Genomic DNA, 19,719 nt, shown 5'->3' on the forward strand with positions numbered 1-19,719 from the left:
GGAGCGACTGCTGATGCTGACATCTGGTCCGGACTGAAGGACCTGACAACGATTACGGACATGTCGTCTACTGTCACTGCATATGATTCTCTCACCATTGAAAGAATGGTGGAGGATTATATGAGTGACCGCATCCAAGTAGGCACGTCACACAGTCCGTACTTATACTGGCAGGAAAAAGAGGCAATTTGGAGGCCCTTGCACAAACTGGCTTTATTCTACCTAAGTTGCCCTCCCACAAGTGTGTACTCCGAAAGAGTGTTTAGTGCCGCCGCTCACCTTGTCAGCAATCGGCGTACGAGGTTACATCCAGAAAATGTGGAGAAGATGATGTTCATTAAAATGAATTATAATCAATTCCTCCGTGGAGACATTGACCAGCAGCAATTGCCTCCACAAAGTACACAGGGAGCTGAGATGGTGGATTCCAGTGGGGACGAATTGATAATCTGTGAGGAGGGGGATGTACACGGTGATATATCGGAGGATGATGATGAGGTGGACATCTTGCCTCTGTAGAGCCAGTTTGTGCAAGGAGAGATTAATTGCTTCTTTTTAGGTGGGGGTCCAAACCAACCCGTCATTTCAGTCACAGTCGTGTGGCAGACCCTGTCACTGAAATGATGGGTTGGTTAAAGTGTGCATGTCCTGTTTATACAACATAAGGGTGGGTGGGAGGGCCCAAGGACAATTCCATCTTGCACCTCTTTTTTCTTTAATTTTTCTTTGCGTCATGTGCTGTTTGGGGAGTATTTTTTGGAAGGGCCATCCTGCGTGACACTGCAGTGCCACTCCTAGATGGGCCCGGTGTTTGTGTCGGCCACTAGGGTCGCTTATCTTACTCACACAGCTACCTCATTGCGCCTCTTTTTTTCTTTGCGTCATGTGCTGTTTGGGGAGGGTTTTTTGGAAGGGCCATCCTGCGTGACACTGCAGTGCCACTCCTAGATGGGCCCGGTGTTTGTGTCGGCCACTAGGGTCGCTTATCTTACTCACACAGCTACCTCATTGCGCCTCTTTTTTTCTTTGCGTCATGTGCTGTTTGGGGAGGGTTTTTTGGAAGGGACATCCTGCGTGACACTGCAGTGCCACTCCTAGATGGGCCCGGTGTTTGTGTCGGCCACTAGGGTCGCTTATCTTACTCACACAGCTACCTCATTGCGCCTCTTTTTTTCTTTGCGTCATGTGCTGTTTGGGGAGGGTTTTTTGGAAGGGACATCCTGCGTGACACTGCAGTGCCACTCCTAGATGGGCCAGGTGTTTGTGTCGGCCGCTAGGGTCGCTTAGCTTAGTCATCCAGCGACCTCGGTGCAAATTTTAGGACTAAAAATAATATTGTGAGGTGTGAGGTATTCAGAATAGACTGAAAATGAGTGGAAATTATGGTTTTTGAGGTTAATAATACTTTGGGATCAAAATGACCCCCAAATTCTATGATTTAAGCTGTTTTTTAGTGTTTTTTGAAAAAAACACCCGAATCCAAAACACACCCGAATCCGACAAAAAAAATTCGGTGAGGTTTTGCCAAAACGCGGTCGAACCCAAAACACGGCCGCGGAACCGAACCCAAAACCAAAACACAAAACCCGAAAAATTTCAAGTGCACATCTCTAATCTGAAGCAGAATTGTAGCCAAGCCAGCCAGGTAACTTTGGTTGAGCATAAGTAAACCACTAGGTGGGTCCTGCATAAGTCCTATCCCTCACCCTTTTAAGAACTTGTGGGTGCTGATTTAATTATAGTATCAACATTTGATTGGCTGGTCTTTTAACCATTTTGGTGGAGGGGATGTATTTGTTGATATTTTTAAGCAGTTGTTTGTTGCAGCTCCCCCTCTTCTCCTTCTGGAAATCCCTCCCTCCCTATTTTTTTGTTTCTTGTTCTGTTTTTCTGTGTTTTGCAGGCTGGCAGTAGAATTACTGTATTTTTTATTTTATTTTTGTTATTTAGTGGGTGTGCTCTCCTATGTTTTATGATGGCCTACTGAGAATTTAACACAAGCAAGTCCCAGTGTCTAACCTTATTTAGGTCTTATCCCCAAACTTTGAGGAAATCACCTGGACGCACTCTTTTAAACAAATAAATAAATACATTTTATTCAGAAGAGTTGTTAGGAAGTTTATTTATCACTAACAAGTCATACCATCGCATGAAGGGGGAGATGTATCTGATCTTGGAGGGTGATAAAGTGGAGAGAGATAAGGGGGGGCATGTACTAAGCAGTGACAAAAGTGGAGAAGTGAGCCAGTGGAGAAGTTGCCCATGGCAACCAATCAGCTGCTCTGTATACTTTTATAGTATGCAAATTATAAATGTTACAGCAATGCTGTTTGGTTGCCATGGGCAACTTCTCCACTGGCTCACCTCCACTTTTATCACTGCTTAGTACATGTCCCCGTAAGTACCAACCGATCAGCTCATAACTGTCATTTTTAAAACATAGCCTGTGCCATGGCAGTTATTAGCTGATTTGGTTGATACTTTATCTCTCTCCACTGCATATCTCTTGAAGGTTTCATACATCTCTTCCCCCCAAAGCACTAAACAGCAATACCGTAAATAATATAGTTGTTATCAAGTTCTAAAAACATTATGCAGAGGTCACTGGACTGTAATATGTAACACAATTTAATGTTAATTTTTCTACACAAGCAAGGGGACTCTAAGGAGGTAACCTTAACTGTTTAGTTGTCTGCAGCACAGTTCACAGGTGATGTGTTTGTCCCTTAGTCTAACTGGATCAGTAAGATAAAGAGGGAGGCCTGCCATGGCATCATACATAATAATAACATGGTTTTACATTTCACATACAAACAGCGTCAGTGCCCCATTCCGAGCACTAGTGTTGGAGATATTCTGTAGGTTCGCTGGTGTACTCCGCTCCAATACCATTGTGTGTAATGGTGCACATCACTAGGGGAAAAGCAAATCAACAATAGAATAAGAATACAGGCTAGCCTTTGTTCTGTCCCATCTCGTCATATTCTCTATAGCAATAGATTTATCTTCTTGTAATAAAAACATACCATCTGGTAATGATGATACCGAACTTCAAAAACACTCAGATGACGGCTGATCCCACATCACGAGAGTACGGGTAAGGTGCCAAGTGACATATCCTCCTTCCTTGCCGTTAAAGGCCAGTATACTTATACCGGCTTTTAAATATTGAAAATTGATATCTTCCCAAAAAAAACAGGAGGATAAAAACTCCGGACAGTGTTCTTTTAATTTTATTTTTTTCCTCCTCTTGATTTTATTTGTGCCGATTGCTGGTTAAGCGTTTGCTTTCTCTTGTGGTTGGATCTGCAGTCATAACAATCATTTTCTTCATGAATATGTTAATCCCGAACACATAAAAAAAAAAAAATCTCTCAAATTAGCATGGAGATACCCACAATGCAGTGCGAGCGGTTGCATTTAACTAATTCGTGGAAAAGTACTGTAGTGCTTTCGTGTCACTTAATTTCACTCGTCGTAGAATTAGCACATTAAGCTTCCAATTAGAAAGGTTTGCAATACGCCCCCTGGGTTTATGCAGATTTCATATTTTTTTTTTGCATCCACTTTTAAGAAAGGCTGAGACCCTCTGCTTCCTTGCCTATCTTACCTTGAATACTGTAACTCTTTGTTTGAGACGACGGTCTCAGGTGCAAAGACACCAAGCACCTAAATGGTTGTGTTACCTTTTTTTCCCCCTGCCTTTTCTCTCTGTTTCTTGTACAATAAATAATGAATGCGGACTGTGGAATAATTGTCGTTTTTCCTTATATAATTGAACATGCACCCATGCATATATTTTTTATGACGTACATTATTTCATCCCACCCACAGTTGTAGTGCGGCTTGTGTACACTAATTAGGTTGAGGATGACTATAGCTGAGGAATTAGGCAGCCTGCGCTGTTTATTTCCCAGCGAATATTAAAGACATATGCATTTTTACTTAATGCATGAACCTGAGCTTCTATCAGGACACAGTGACCACTGCACCGATTGTGTCATAGCTGCAGAAAGCAGCTTGCCGATTGGCCACTGTCTGCGGCACATAATACAGGCTGGTTATAAAGGACTTGTCTAGGGGAAAGCTTAAGGGACTCTATTGTCTGCTACACTTGATGTGACTGCGTTCCTTTTTATCAAGGGGTTAGACAGCTGACTGTACAAGCTGAACAGATTTCCCATTCTTTTTCTATTGCTTTTATTTATTTTTACTTTTAATCCCCCCCCCCCCCCCCTTTTCATTTTGCATAGCTATAACGAATGCTCATTAAAGCCAGAAAGTAATGACAGGGGCGTAATTATCCTTTTGGACTCTACGTTGACATTTCGCTGACAAATTCGTAATTTTTTTTTATGTACGGACAAGAAATTTGTTAACGAGGTAAAGACTTTTTTTTTATAATGTATTTTTTATTTTTAGTGAAAATAATTACTTTTATCGAAAGTGGCGCACGTTAGGTGGGCTATAAATTAATAGGAAAGAGTAGTGAAATAATAAACACACAAATGGATTGCAAGTGCTTAATTCCATCAACTTTTGTGTGTGGTTATGAAAAAGTTTTTTTTCCCCTTTTATTTTATATTTATTTTCTTCAATACTTTTTTTTTTTTTTATATTATAGACAAATGTAAGATCGCAGTCTGGGCTCACTGCCAAGGGCTGGTATTTCACAGCAGCGACTGCCTTACAGATAAGAGCTGTGAGAAGCAGGAGGTACAGCTCGCTTAGGGTTTGTCTGCTATGGAGGCACAGCTGGGCTGTTCCAGATTCGCCACGAAACAACAAGCAAAAGAGAAGAGCACTCAGTAGCCAGAAGAGCTAGCAGCCAATCCGGCCGTGCCGCACTGTTCGAAACCCAGCTTCTCATCTCAGCCAATCAGTGACATCATTGGTGAGAACTCATTTACATCATGCAGTAATAAACCTTGTTTAACATTTTTTTTTTGGTGCGATTAGGTGGCCACATTAATTATTCTGCCAGCATAATTTGAAACGCTATGCACAGTAGCTGGCTCCATTCCAACCATTGTGTGAGCATGTGCTGTCTCTCATTGTAACTAGGACATTTATTCTACTTTTACCCCGCCAGATGAAACGTTAACCGTTTCCTGTAACTGTACACATTGGTACAGCTTTGTCGCAATTTTTTTGATCAGACTTTGCACCTAGATAATGATGCGCAGAAAGCGAATGCAGATTTGATTTCAAGATTGACATTCTTTGCAATAACCATAAAAATCACTTTAATCTTTAGGCAGTGTCACACAGCACTGAAAATACCCCCTTTCGGCCTTTGTCACAACCGATTAACAAATTGGGGGGGGTTAGTAATTTTAATAAGAGTAAAGAGTCCACCCCCCAGTGATTTTAATCTCTGCTCCCAACATAAAACGCCTTATTTGCATCTATTCATATAGAAATTCATGATGAAGTAGTAGGAAATATGCCGCAGGGTAAAATACCAACGTTCTCATAAGAAAATACTTCCATGCAGTGAAAATGGTTTTTATCCCTTCTTTGAAAGCATTAGCAATCCCGCTCGCTGAAATAAATAATAAAAAAAATATAGTCTTTATAAATCCACTCGCCTATACCAGTGACAAATGAAACACAGAGGAAAACATTTTGTCTTTCTAATATATGAATCATGTAAAAATATGTATCAATTTTGCACATTCACCGTTTACATACGTAGGCAGAAATATGCTGTTTTAATCTGTGAAATATAGAGATAGATAGATAGATAGATAGATAGATAGATAGATAGATAGAAAAAAATATAATATTAGCATATTAACAACAGTTACATAACCAAGCACAAATCCCATGAAAACGTTTTATTTATGGCTCTCTTTGTGTGCTCAAGGCCTATCAGCAAATTGCGGCACAATGTTGGTCAGTCACTCACAAGCAAAGACAGAAAAAAAAATGTATAATAAAAATTGCCATAAGAGGCGCATTACATTCCGAATTTTTTTATTTTTATTTTTTAATCGGTTAAGGACATGAAACAGAGCATTTAAATAAGTTGAAAGAGCTGCATCCAGAAATCGTCAATTCAAACGAGCCTTGAGAAACGTCTCTATCAGCCAATGAGAAATGAGACAGGAATAATCAAGCGTGCAGTCACTTTGAAAAGAATACAGAGGAGGCGAACAGTAAACTGTGGCTCTTTCTAAGCACGTTGCATTCCATCATTCCAACATCAGTATTCAGTGTGCGGCTGTCTCGGTTCAGCCGCTCGCTCCCTTACTGCAGATCCTGTAATTTGAATCATGCGTAATAATATATTATCCTTTTGGGGGCCTCTCTCTGTAGAAGAGTGGTTTTATACATTTTGCTGTAAGAGGAGTCATGGCTTGGTGCCAGGGCATGGCCATTATTCACCCAGGCAATCAAGGCAGCCTTCCTTAAGGAATAACATCTGCACTAGAGCCTGTGCCAAAAAAAATCCTCCCCATGTTATAAATTAGAATTTCTTGGAAATAAGGACGCTTAAAATACCGTGTTGGATTTAGGAGAGGGAGATTTTTTTTTTTTCTGTTGGGATCCACTTTCAGAATTCTTCTTTCCGTGTTTTTGCATGCGCGCCATGTGCTGACATTCTCAGTGTAAGCCCTCTATGGCAGCAGGAGACTACAGCGGAGGGGGGGGGCTGGAAAGAGTTGGGATCACTGGCTATTTAGCAGCAAAGCCGGCCAGATCTCTGCTGCGTCACCGGAGGACATTGAGTTTTTCCTGTTCACTTGCATTTGTCAGATCACACGGGGAAATCACAGCGGTGTTGAATCTATCTCAACAGTGTTATATCACCTGCCTAGAATTGTGAGATTAGCATTGCCGTGTTCTGCAGAGGTCACTTGTGTCATGGTTAAGAAATTGTATGTAATTGGGGGTTTAGATTTGGCTCCTGGACCATGTGGAGCTTTAAGACTTTTTGTTTGTATTTGTTTTAGCACCATGCGGAACAGACAATTCAAATCAGTTGATCTCTTTAATTGAAAATTCTGTAATGTGCACATTTAGTATAATACACAAGTGGTGTTAGAATATCGCTACTTGCACTAAGTATTTGCTTTTGTTTTTTTTATTTCAGAAATTATGTTTATTAACTTTTATGGGCCCTAAAGACACGGCGATACGCCCCCGAGCTGCCTGACCGCTGATACGGCACACGGGCGACCCGGCGGCGGGAGGGCAGTGACGGGGGGAATGAAGTGTCTTCACACCCCCCATCACTCGGCTCCATAGCAATGCAGGAAATATGGATGAGATCGCCCATATTGGCCTGCATGCACAGGCGACGGGGCACCAGCGATGAACGAGCGCGGGGCCACACATCGTTCATCGTTGCTGCCTCCACACTGAAAGATATGAACGGTATCTCGTTCATTAATGAACGAGATCGTTCATATCTTGCAGTGTTATCACCCAGTGTGTAGAGCGCATTACTGTTTACTTATTGTGGTTTTTACCGCTTTCAGTATAACAACACAGATCAGCACTAGTTTGTTATTTTTTTTAAAGGGGCATTCTCATGGAGGCAAAGCTAAGTTTTGGCTTAGGGTGTCCCGCAAACGTGGGCAATGCAGACTAGTATATAAGCAGAGGCGCCGAGAGGGGTGGTGCAGGTACTATTAACCTCGGCCCGGGTTTGCTAGAGGGGCCCAGCAGTGACCTGGGTCCCCCCCCCCCCCTCCCCTGAGTCCCCCCCCCGTCCTCACGTGTCAGTTGGCTGCAGCCTCTCTCTCTCTCCCCAGTAGCCAGCAGACACTGCTGTGTGCTGGGTCTGGGGAGAAGTCCATCTCTGCCTGCAGAAGGGGGAGGGGGGGAGATGTGATCACACCGATCGCGCCCCCATGGATTTGCCCCTGGCTGAGAGGCAAATAGCACCCCCCTATGCATTCAACTATTATTTTAAAGGATTTTAAGGAGACGTGGCCACAGCACCCTGCCATTAGGTCATGCCCAGACCCCGCCTCCCTCTCTACGTCCCTGAGGGGAGGCACAGCCTCACCTGTCATAATCCAGTATACTCCAGAGTTTTGACAAAAACTCATGTGTGTGTTATTCTAATCATAGATTATGATTGTCAAAACTCACCACCAAATTGTGTGTGTGTGTGTGTGTGTGTGTGTGTGTGTGTGTAAATCTGGCTCTGATGCTAGCCAGTGCCTCCAAGACCTCATCACACCTCACTGCTGTTAGGGGGCGTATTTTCGCACCTACAGTACAATAGGGCAGGCGCATGTGCTCCATGATGATGTTGACTTGTAGTAAATCAGGCATAGATGCCGCCGGCGCAGAGGCATACACATCTGGAGCTGCCTTTGAGGGCAATGCATCAAACCTTCAAAAGAGATAAACTGGAGAGAAATAAAGACACAGCCTATAAAATGGCAGTTAGGAGCTGATTGGCTGGTACTTTATCTTTCTCCACTTTATGTCTTTCCCGGGTTTGATACATCTCCCCCTATGTGCGAGAATACAGTTATTTTCTCTTACGTCCTAGAGGATGCTGGGGACTCCGTAAGGACCATGGGGTATAGACGGGCTCCGCAGGAGACATGGGCACTATAAAGAACTTTAGATGGGTGTGCACTGGCTCCTCCCTCTATGCCCCTCCTCCAGACCTCAGTTAGATCCTGTGCCCAGAGCAGACTGGGTGCATTACAGGGGAGCTCTCCTGAGTTTCTCTGAAAAAGACTATTGTTAGGTTTTTTATTTTCAGGGAGCACTGCTGGCAACAGGCTCCCTGCATCGTGGGACTGAGGGGAGAGAAGCAGACCTACTTAAATGATAGGCTCTGCTTCTTAGGCTACTGGGCACCATTAGCTCCAGAGGGTCAGAACGCAGGTCTCACCCTCACCGTTCGTCCCGGAGCCGCGCCGCCGTCCCCCTCACAGAGCCGGAAGATAGAAGCCGGGTGAGTATCAGAAGAAAGAAGACTTCAAAGGCGGCTGAAGACTTCAGATCTTCTCTGAGGTAACGCGCAGCGGTAACGCTGCGCGCCATTGCTCTCACACGCACACACACACAGCGGGCACTGAAGGGTGCAGGGCGCAGGGGGGGCGCCCTGGGCAGCAATATTAAACCTCTTGGGACTGGCAAAACTATATAGATATACTGGGGAGGCAGTATATAAGATAATCCCCCGCCAGTATTGTGAATTTGAGTGGGACCGAAGCCCGCCGCTGAGGGGGCGGGGCTTGATCCTACAGCACTAACCAGCGCCATTTTCTCCACAGCACACTGCAAGCTGGCTCCCCGAACTCTCCCCTGCTGAACACGGTGACAGAGGGCAAAAAAGAGGGGGGGGGGGGCACATTTAATTGGCGCAGTGAGGGTATATACATAGATTTGTATAAGAGTGCTGTTTAACTGGGAATTCTGTTTCCAGAGTCAGGTGGCGCTGGGTGTGTGCTGGCATACTCTCTCTCTCTCTGTCTCTCCAAAGGGCCTTAGTGGGGAATTGTCTCCATATAAATATATCCCTGAGTGTGTGGGGGTGTCAGTACGTGAGTGTCGGCATGTCTGAAGCGGAAGGCTCATCTAAGGAGGAGGTGGAGCAAATGATTGTGGTGTCGCCGTCGGCAACGCCGACACCAGATTGGTTGGACATGTGGAATGTTTTAAATGCAAATGTGTCTTTATTACATAAGAGATTGGACAAAGCAGAGTCCAGGGATAAAACAGGAGGTCAATCCATGGCTTTGGCTGTATCACAGGGCCCTTCAGGGTCTCAGAAACGTCCCCTGTCCCAAGTAGCAGACACTGATACCAACACGGATTCTGACTCCAGTGTCGACTACGATGATGCGAGGTTACACCCAAGGGTGGCCAAAAGTATTTATTACATGATTATTGCAATAAAGGATGTTTTACATATCACAGATGACCCCTCTGTCCCTGACACGAGGGTACACATGTTTAAGGAAAAGAAACCTGAGGTAACCTTTCCCCCATCTCATGAGCTGAACGCATTATTTGAAAAGGCTTGGGAAACTCCAGACAAGAAACTGCAGATTCCCAAGAGAATTCTTATGGCATATCCTTTCCCTGCGCAGGACAGGTTACGGTGGGAATCCTCGCCCAGAGTGGACAAGGCATTAACGCGCTTGTCAAAAAAGGTGGCGCTGCCGTCTCCAGACACAGCAGCCCTCAAGGATCCTGCTGATCGCAGACAGGAAACTACCTTAAAATCAATTTATACACATACGGGTGCTTTGCTCAGACCGGCAATAGCATCTGCTTGGGTTTGTAGTGCGGTAGCAGCTTGGACAGATACCTTGTCAGCTGACATTGATACCCTAGATAGGGATACTATTTTATTGACCTTGGGTCATATTAAAGACGCAGTCTTATATATGAGAGACGCTCAGAGAGACGTTGGGATACTAGGTTCAAGAGCCAACGCCATGGCGATTTCTGCTCGGCGAGCCCTGTGGACCCGCCAATGGACGGGTGATGCCGACTCAAAGAAGCATATGGAAGTTTTACCTTACAAAGGTGAGGATTTATTTGGGGAAGGTCTCGCGGACCTGGTTTCCACAGCTACCGCGGGTAAATCTACCTTTTTACCTTATGTTTCCCCACAGCAACAGAAAACGACGCAATATCAGATGCAGTCCTTTCGGTCGCATAAGTCCAGAAGAGGTAGGGGCTCTTCCTTCCTCGCCAGAGGTAAGGGTAGAGGGAAAAAACTGCCGGCTACGGCTAGTTCCCAGGAGCAGAAGTCCTCCCCGGCTTCTACTGACTCCACCGCATGACGTTGGGGCTACACTGAGGGAGTCTGCGCCGGTGGGGGCACGTCTTCGACTCTTCAGCCACGTCTGGGTTCAGTCAGATGTGGATCCTTGGGCAATGTAAATTGTATCCCAGGGTTACAAGCTGGAATTCGAAGACGTGCCTCCTCGACGGTTTTTCAAATCGGCTTTACCAGCTTCTTCCCCAGAAAGGGAGATAGTTTTAGCTGCAATTCAAAAATTGTGTCTACAACAAGTGGTTGTAGAGGTTCCCCGGGTTCAACAGGGAAAAGGGTACTATTCAACCCTATTTGTGGTCCCGAAACAGGATGGCTCGGTCAGGCCCATTCTAAATGTAAAATCCCTAAACATGTACTTGAAAAAGTTCAAATTCAAGATGGAATCGCTCCGGGCAGTAATCTCCAGCCTGGAAGGGGGGGATTTTATGGTGTCACTGGACATAAAGGATGCATACCTTCATGTCCCCATATATCCCCCTCATCAGGCATACCTGAGATTCGCTGTACAGGACTGTCATTACCAGTTTCAGACGTTGCCGTTTGGGCTTTCCACGGCCCGAGGATTTTCACCAAGGTAATGGTGGAAATGATGGTGCTCCTGCGCCGGCAGGGAGTCACAATTATCCCGTACTTGGACGATCTACTGATAAAAGCGAGATCGAGAGATCAGTTGCTGAAAAGCGTGACGCTCTCCCTGGGAGTGCTGCAGCAATATGGCTGGATTCTAAATTTACCAAAGTCACAGTTGGTTCCAACAACTCGGCTATCGTTCTTAGGCATGATTCTGGACACGGAACTGAAGAGGGTTTTTCTCCCAACGGAAAAAGCCCAGGAACTCCAGAACATGGTCAGAGACCTGTTAAAACCGAAAAGAGTGTCGATCCATCAATGCACTCGAGTACTGGGGAAAAATGGTGGCGACCTACGAGGCCATCCCCTTCGGCAGGTTTCATGCGAGGACATTTCAGTGGGACCTTCTGGACAAGTGGTCCGGGTCCCATCTCCAAATTCATCAGAAAATAAGCCTGTCCCCCAGGGCCAGGGTGTATCTTCTGTGTTGGCTGCAGAGTGCTCATCTTCTAGAGGGTCGCAGGTTCGGCATACAAGACTGGGTTCTGGTGACCACGGACACGAGCCTCCGAGGTTGGGGAGCAGTCACACAAGGAAGAAACTTTCAGGGGATATGGTCAAGCCAGGAGGCTTGTCTACACATCAACGTACTGGAATTGAGGGCCATATACAACGGCCTACGTCAAGCGGAGAATCTTCTTAGCGACCTACTGGTTCTGATTCAATCAGACAACGTCACAGCCGTGGCTCATGTAAACCGCCAAGGTGGAACAAGGAGCAGAGTGGCATTGGCGGAAGCCACCAAGATTCTGCGCTGGGCGGAAAATTACATAAGCGCTTTGGCAGCAGTCTTCATTCCGGGAGTGGACAACTGGAAAGCAGACTTCCTCAGCAGACACGATCTCCATCCAGGAGAGTGGGGACTTCATCAAGAAGTTTTTGCAGAGATAAAAAGTCAGTGGGGACTTCCTCAAACAGACATGATGGCTTCACGCCTCAACAAGAAGCTTCGGAGGTATTGTGCCAGGTCAAGGGACCCTCAGGCAGTAGCAGTGGATGCCCTGGTGACACCATGGGTGTTTCAGTCGGTCTATGTGTTCCCTCCTCTTCCACTCATCTCAAAGATATTGAGAATCATAAGACGAAAAAAGAGTGCAGACAATACTCATTGTTCCAGATTGGCCTCGAAGGGCGTGGTATTCAGATATTCAGGAAATGCTCACAGAAGATCCGTGGCCTCTTCTTCTCAGAGAGGACCTGTTGCAACAGGGGCCCTGCGTGTTCCAAGACTTACCGCGGTTAAGTTTGACGGCATGGCGGTTGAACACCGAATCCTAGCTGGGAAAGGCATTCCGGAAGAAGTCATCCCTACTCTGATAAAGGCTGGGAAGGAAGTGACGGCGAAACATTCTCACCCTATCTGGAGAAAGTATGTATCTTGGTGTGAATCCAAGAATGCTCCTGCGGAAGATTTCCATCCGGGCCGTTTTCTCCACTTTCTACAGACAGGAGTGGATATGGGCCTAAAATTAGGTTCCATTAAGGTACAGATTTTGGCCCTATCAATTTTCTTTCAGAAGGAATTGGTTTCTCTCCCAGAAGTCCAGACTTTTGGAAAGGGAGTGCTACACATACAGCCTCCTTTTGTGCCTCCAGTGGCACCATGGGACCTTAACGTGGTGTTACAGTTCCTAAAATCTCACTGGTTTGAACCTCTTCAAACGGTAGAGTTAAGATTTCTCACTTGGAAGGTGGTCATGTTGTTGGCCTTGGCATCTGCAAGGCGGGTGTCCGAATTGGCGGCTTTGTCGCACAAAAGCCCCTATCTGATTTTCCATGTGGATAAGAGCAGAATTAAGGACTCGTCCTCAATTTTTGCCTAAGGTGGTTTCATCGTTTCACATGAACCAACCTATTGTGGTACCTGGGACTACGAATGACTTTGAGGATTCCAAGTCCCTGGATGTAGTCAGGGCCTTAAAAATTTCTGTAGCCAGGACGACTCGGATTAGGAAAGCAGAGGCACTGTTTGTCCTGTATGCAGCCAACAAGGTTGGCGCTCCTGCTTCTAAGCAGACTATTGCTCGCTGGATCTGTAACACGATTCAGCAAGCTCATTCTACAGCTGGATTGCCGTTACCAAATTCGGTAAAGGCCCAATCCACTAGGAAGGTGGGCTCTTCTTGTGCGGCTGCCCGAGGCGTCTCGGCATTACAGCTTTGCCAAGCGGTGACTTGGTCGGGTTCAAACACTTTTGCTAAATTCTACAAGTTTGATACCTTGGCTGTTGAGGACCTTATGTTTGCTCAGTCGGTGCTGCAGAGTCATCAGCACTCTCCCGCCCGGTCTGGAGCTTTGGTATAATCCCCATGGTCCTTACGGAGTCCCCAGCATCCTCTAGGACGTAAGAGAAAATAAGATTTTAAACCTACCGGTAAATCTTTTTCTCCTAGTCCGTAGAGGATGCTGGGTGCCCGTCCCAGTGCGGACATTTTTCTGCAAGGCTTGTATATAGTTATTGCTTACATAAGGGTTATGTTACAGTTGAGATCAGTCTTTGGCTGATGCTGTTTTGTTCATACTGTTAACTGGTTACGCATATTCCATGTTATACGGTGTGGATGGTGTGGGCTGGTATGAATCTTGCCCTTAGATTAACAAAAATCCTTTCCTCGTACTGTCCGTCTCCTCTGGGCACAGTTCTCTAACTTAGGTCTGGAGGAGGGGCATAGAGGGAGGAGCCAGTGCACACCCATCTAAAGTTCTTTATAGTGCCCATGTCTCCTGCGGAGCCCGTCTATACCCCATGGTCCTTACGGAGTCCCTAGCATCCTCTACGGATTAGGAGAAAAAGATTTACCGGTAGGTTTAAAATCTTATTTTCTATACTCTTATCTCTTGAGTAACCAACTGCTCATTGTCGATTGTTTTTTGTACAGGTAGATTAATGTTTGTCCCAGTGATGTACCACCTCCCACACAGTGATGCATCTGTTTCATTGAGCCCACCCATAACGTACCTGTAACGTACCTCCTAGAACAGAACACACGCAACATAACATTTGATATACTAGAGTAGTCATGAACCAAGGCCTATAGGCACACTTCACACCAACCTGGTGAGGGCTAACAACAATGCTACATTTACATGACCACTTTGAGGTTTAAGGATATGTATTTTTCCTGTTGTACAGTATGTGTTTGCCCTACATGTGATAAGATCAGACAACAGAGCATCAGCCTGAGACGTTGGCGACCGGTAGTCGGCATTAATATCCATTCTGTACAGTCATTATTAATTCATATTACAGCACATTCTGCAGCATAGAAAGCAATGTCTCTGTAGCTGTGTCTCAGAAATTGTCCTTGGTTGCTTTGTCCGTGGATGTATCTCTATAGTAGTTGTAAACTTGGCCCAATTTGTTTGTCCTCAGCATATTCATAATAACACGTCCACTTTGCTGCATGTGAAGCCCTTCTAATTCCGAAACCACAATTATTTTCATGTACAATTTTCTAAAATACAGTAATCGTTGTCATCCATTGTCTTCTGATCACTGTAGGTGGCCTGGTAGCAATTACAGGGGAATATATCTTAACACAGAATATTCTCTAATACCAAAGTTTCTTTGGGGCTTGGAGTTTGAAAGAACCCTACAGGATCTTAGGCGTTTGTGGGTGCAATGTGTGCGGTGCACACGGGCCCCTGGGCCCAGGGGGGGGGGGCCCACACCACACACATTGCACCCATATTTTAAGACTCAGCTCTCCGGAGTCTAGTGCCGGGCACTGCAGCCGTAGCAGTTGCGGAAAAGAAGAACACTTCCAAAATGGCCACCACACATGCACAGTATGTCCTTTGTCTCCGGAACATGGTGGGCGCCATGTTTCCGTAGACCTGCGCATGCACAGTAGATTCCGGCATGTTGCCAGAGCCTATAGTGACGCGGAGAGGAGGGGGCCCACCTGGAGTCTGCACACAGATAGAACAGGGGTTCCCAACCACAGTCATCAAGGCACACTAACAGTCCAGGTTTTAAGGATAGACATACTGAGCAGAGGCGACTTAATTAGTACGATTTAACCATCTGAGCTCAAGCATGAATATCCCTAAAACTTGGACTGTTAGTGTGCCTTGAAGACCAAGGTTGGGGAACACTGAAATAAGAGGTGTCATTTATACTATGGACATTGAAGTCAAATGAAATAAGCCACCATAACATTCAAGATAGTTTGATAGTTCTACATGAATAAATTATCATTTATTCAGTTACAAAGAGATTGTCAGCTCAGCACCTACACCAGCCACCCTATATAATGTGTTGAAAATATTAACATGTTAACAAATTTTAATTAGAAATTAAAGTCTAGATGCTGATTTAGAGTAGCCCCCTGCCTCTGTAGCCTGGCTGCGAAGGCAGTCAGCCCGCTGCCATGTTTCCAGTCCCAGCGGCCGTGTGTGACATCACACAGCTGCCCCGCCCCGGTTTTCCCCGCACTGCTCCTGCAACGCTGCCCCGACTCCCCCAACCGCCCCACGAATGCCTCTCCCTGTTAATCAGCGTCTCCCTGGCCGACAAACGCGCAGTATGGTTCCTGCATGTGCGCAGAGCCGCAGGAGCCGGGGAAATGCAAACGCATGTCGGATGCATTCAGTACTGGATAGGTCCCTTAGTATTAGTTTTAGTAATAGTAAACCCCACTTCAATTTAGCAATGCAAATCCCACTCTATTTAACTAGTAACGATAAACTGCACTCCGATTTAGCAATGGTAAACTCTCTCCAGTTTAGTAATGTCAATAAACCCCAGTCCAATTTAGTGGTGGTAATTCCCACTGCAGATGATAAATCACACTGCACTTTAGTTATGGTAAATTCGATTCCAGTTTAGTTATGGTAGATCCTACTCCATTATAGTAATGGCAAATCCTACTCCAGTTTTGTAAAGGTAAATCCAACTCCATTCAATGATGATAAACCTCACTCCAGTGTAGTAATGTTAAACTTTACTCCATTTTAATAATAGTAAAAGTATATAAATAGTCCAATTTAATGATGGCAAAGCCCATTTTAATGTAGTAATAATAAACCCTACTCCAATCTCACTCCTGTTTTGTAATGTAAACCCCACTCCATTTTAGCAGTAGTAAGCCCCACCCATTTAATGATTTATGATAATCCTTACTCCAGTTTAGTAATGGTAACGCTCCTTTCTAGTTTTGGAAAGTGGTCGGTATTTTTGCTTATGATGATTTCTCATGTGGATGACAATTAAATAATTCCTGTTCCCCTAATACCTTGTATGCCTCCTTATCATGTTTCAAGATTATTTGTATTTGAAATTGTTATTTATCTTTAGATGTTTTTTAAATCATATCAAATTATTTTTCGGAACAAACTTCATTGGCGTTCTAATCCTTGCAGAGAAAATAAGTGGTTTTAATGCTAGCGCGTCATCCATATTATTATTTGATTTACCCTAGTGTATTATAATTGTTTCACTAATTAGTGCCTGTTCAAATGAAAAAAATATATCTTAAATTTCTTTTATAGTAATTGTAAACCCCCCCCCCCCCCCCCACCCTTGATTATAATGGTGGTAACACCTACTCCAGTTTTGTTATTGAAAAACTTGCACCAAATTGGTGATAATAAACTCCTCTCCAGCTAACTAATAGTAAATCCCTCTCCTCTCCAGTTTACTAATGGCAAATCCCTCTCCAGTTTACTAAAGGTAAATCCCTCTCCAGCTAACTAATGGTAAATCCCTCTCCAGTTTACTAATGGTAAATCCCTCTCCAGTTAACTAATGGTAAATCCCTCTCCAGCTTACTAATGGTAGAACCCACTCCAGTTTCATCATTGTAAGCCCCTATCCAGTTTGGTAATGGTGAGCCCCTCTCCAGGGCCAGTGCTAGAGTGTTTGGCGCCCCCCTTCAAATGATAAATTTGCGCCCTCCCATCCATAAAAAAGGAACAGTGCGCACTGCAAAAAGGGGTGTGGTCACACAAGGGAGGGGCATGGCCACAATGGTACCCACAATTCAAATAACGCCACATAGTATTACAATCTTATTCACATTACCCCAAACGTAGTGCCCCTGATTCATATTACACCACATAGTATTCACGTTACGCCACACAGTACTAGCCCTTATACACAATGTCCACAGTAGTGCCTCTTATCAGAGGTGTAGCTAGGTGCCATGGTGCCCGGGGCAAGGGTAGGTTTCAGTGCCACCTCCTCTGTACTGAATTGGGGGCATGTTACATTTGAAAAGAAAAATATATTTTAAAATTAGTGACTGGGGCAGTTCTAGACCTTTAGGAGCTCAGGGCAAAAAATAAGATTTTAAACCTACCGGAAAATCTTTTTCTCCTAGTCCGTAGAGGATGCTGGGAACTCCGTAAGGACCATGGGGTATAGACGGGCTCCGCAGTAGACATGGGCACTCTAAAGACTTTAGAATGGGTGTGCACTGGCTCCTCCCTCTATGTCCCTCCTCCAGACCTCAGTTAGAGAACTGTGCCCAGAGGAGACGGACAGTACGAGGAAAGGATTTTTGTTAATCTAAGGGCAAGATACATACCAGCCCACACCATCCACACCGTACAACTTGGAACATACGAACCAGTTAACAGTATGAAACAAAACAGCATCACCTAGAGACTGATCAAAACTGTAACATAACCCTTATGTAAGCAATAACTATATACAAGTCTTGCAGAATTTCGTCCGTACTGGGACGGGCACCCAGCATCCTCTACGGACTAGGAGAAAAAGATTTACTGGTAGGTTTAAAATCTTATTTTCTCTTACGTCCTAGAGGATGCTGGGGACTCCGTAAGGACCATGGGGATTATACCAAAGCTCCAGACCGGGCGGGAGAGTGCGGATGACTCTGCAGCACTGATTGAGCAAACATAAGGTCCTCCTCAGCCAAGGTATCAAACTTGTAGAATTTAGCAAAAGTGTTTGAGCCCGACCAAGTTGCCGCTCGGCAAAGCTGTAATGCCGAGACACCTCGGGCAACCGCCCAAGAAGAGCCCACCTTCCTAGTGGAATGGGCCTTTACCGAATTTGGTAACGGCAATGCAGCCGTAGAATGAGCCTGCTGAATCGTGTTACAGATCCAGCGAGCAATAGTCTGCTTAGAAGCAGGAGCGCCAACCTTGTTGGCTGCATACAGGACAAACAGTGCCTCTGTTTTCCTAACCCGAGCCGTCCTGGCTACATACATTTTTAAGGCCCTGACAACATCAAGGGACTTGGAATCCTCCAAGTCACCCGCAGCCACAGGCACCCCAATAGGTTGGTTCATATGAAAAGATGAAACCACCTTTGGCAAAAATTGAGGACGAGTCCTCAATTCTGCTCTATCCACATGGAAAATCAGATAGGGGCTCTTGTGAGACAAAGCTGCCAATTCGGACACCCGCCTTGCAGATGCCAAGGCCAACAACATGACCACCTTCCAAGTGAGAAATTTTAATTCAACTGTTTGAAGAGGCTCAAACCAGTGAGATTTTAGGAACTGTAGCACCACGTTAAGGTCCCATGGTGCCACTGGGGGCACAAAAGGAGGCTGGATATGCAGCACTCCCTTTACAAAAGTCTGGACTTCTGGGAGAGAAGCCAATTCCTTCTGCAAGAAAATTGATAGGGCCGAAATCTGTACCTGAAATGGAGCCTAACTTTAGGCCCATATCCACTCCTGTCTGTAGAAAGTGGAGAAAACGGCCCAGATGGAAATCTTCCGTAGGAGCATTCTTGGCTTCACACCAAGATACATACTTCCTCCAGATGCGGTGATAATGTTTCGCCGTCACCTCCTTCCTGGCCTTAATCAGAGTAGGGATGACTTCCTCCGGAATACCCTTCCCAGCTAGGATTTGGTGTTTAACCGCCATGCCGTCAAACGTAACCGCGGTAAGTCTTGGAACACGCAGGGCCCCTGTTGCAACAGGTCCTCTCTGAGAAGAAGAGGCCACGGATCTTCTGTGAGCATTTCCTGAATATCTGAATACCAGGCCCTTCAAGGCCAATCTGGAACTATGAGTATTGTCTGCACTCTTTTTCATCTTATGATTCTCAATATTTTTGAGATGAGCGGAAGAGGAGGGAACACATAGACCGACTGAAACACCCATGGTGTCACCAGGGCGTCCACCGCTACTGCCTGAGGATCCCTTGACCTGGCACAATACCTCCGAAGCTTCTTGTTGAGGCGTGACGCCATCTTGTCTATTTGTGGAAATCCCACAGTTGTCCACTCCCGGAATGAAGACCGCTGACAGAGCGCTTACGTGATTTTCCGCCCAGCAAAGAATCCTGGTGGCTTCCGCCATTGCCACTCTGCTCCTTGTCCCGCCTTGGCGGT

The 19,719-nt window shown here is 45.3% G+C and overlaps 2 long non-coding RNA genes across 2 annotated transcripts in view; one reads left to right on the top strand and one right to left on the bottom strand.

The window, feature by feature from the left end:
- The window catches only part of LOC135050156 (uncharacterized), an 876,439-nt gene that overhangs the window by 110,371 nt on the left and 746,349 nt on the right, over window positions 1-19,719 (top strand). Inside the window, exon 3 of the long non-coding RNA XR_010241558.1 lies at window positions 4,625-4,894. This is a non-coding gene — a long non-coding RNA (uncharacterized LOC135050156). The remainder of the gene's footprint in view (window positions 1-4,624; window positions 4,895-19,719) is intronic.
- LOC134987310 (uncharacterized) lies at window positions 2,070-3,708 on the bottom strand. Its single transcript, XR_010192980.1, has 2 exons — window positions 3,027-3,708; window positions 2,070-2,913 (listed from the first exon to the last, which is right to left on the bottom strand). It is a non-coding gene; the product is annotated as an uncharacterized LOC134987310 (long non-coding RNA).

Source organism: Pseudophryne corroboree, chromosome 2, assembly GCF_028390025.1.
Source record: "Pseudophryne corroboree isolate aPseCor3 chromosome 2, aPseCor3.hap2, whole genome shotgun sequence".
NCBI lineage: Eukaryota > Metazoa > Chordata > Amphibia > Anura > Myobatrachidae > Pseudophryne > Pseudophryne corroboree.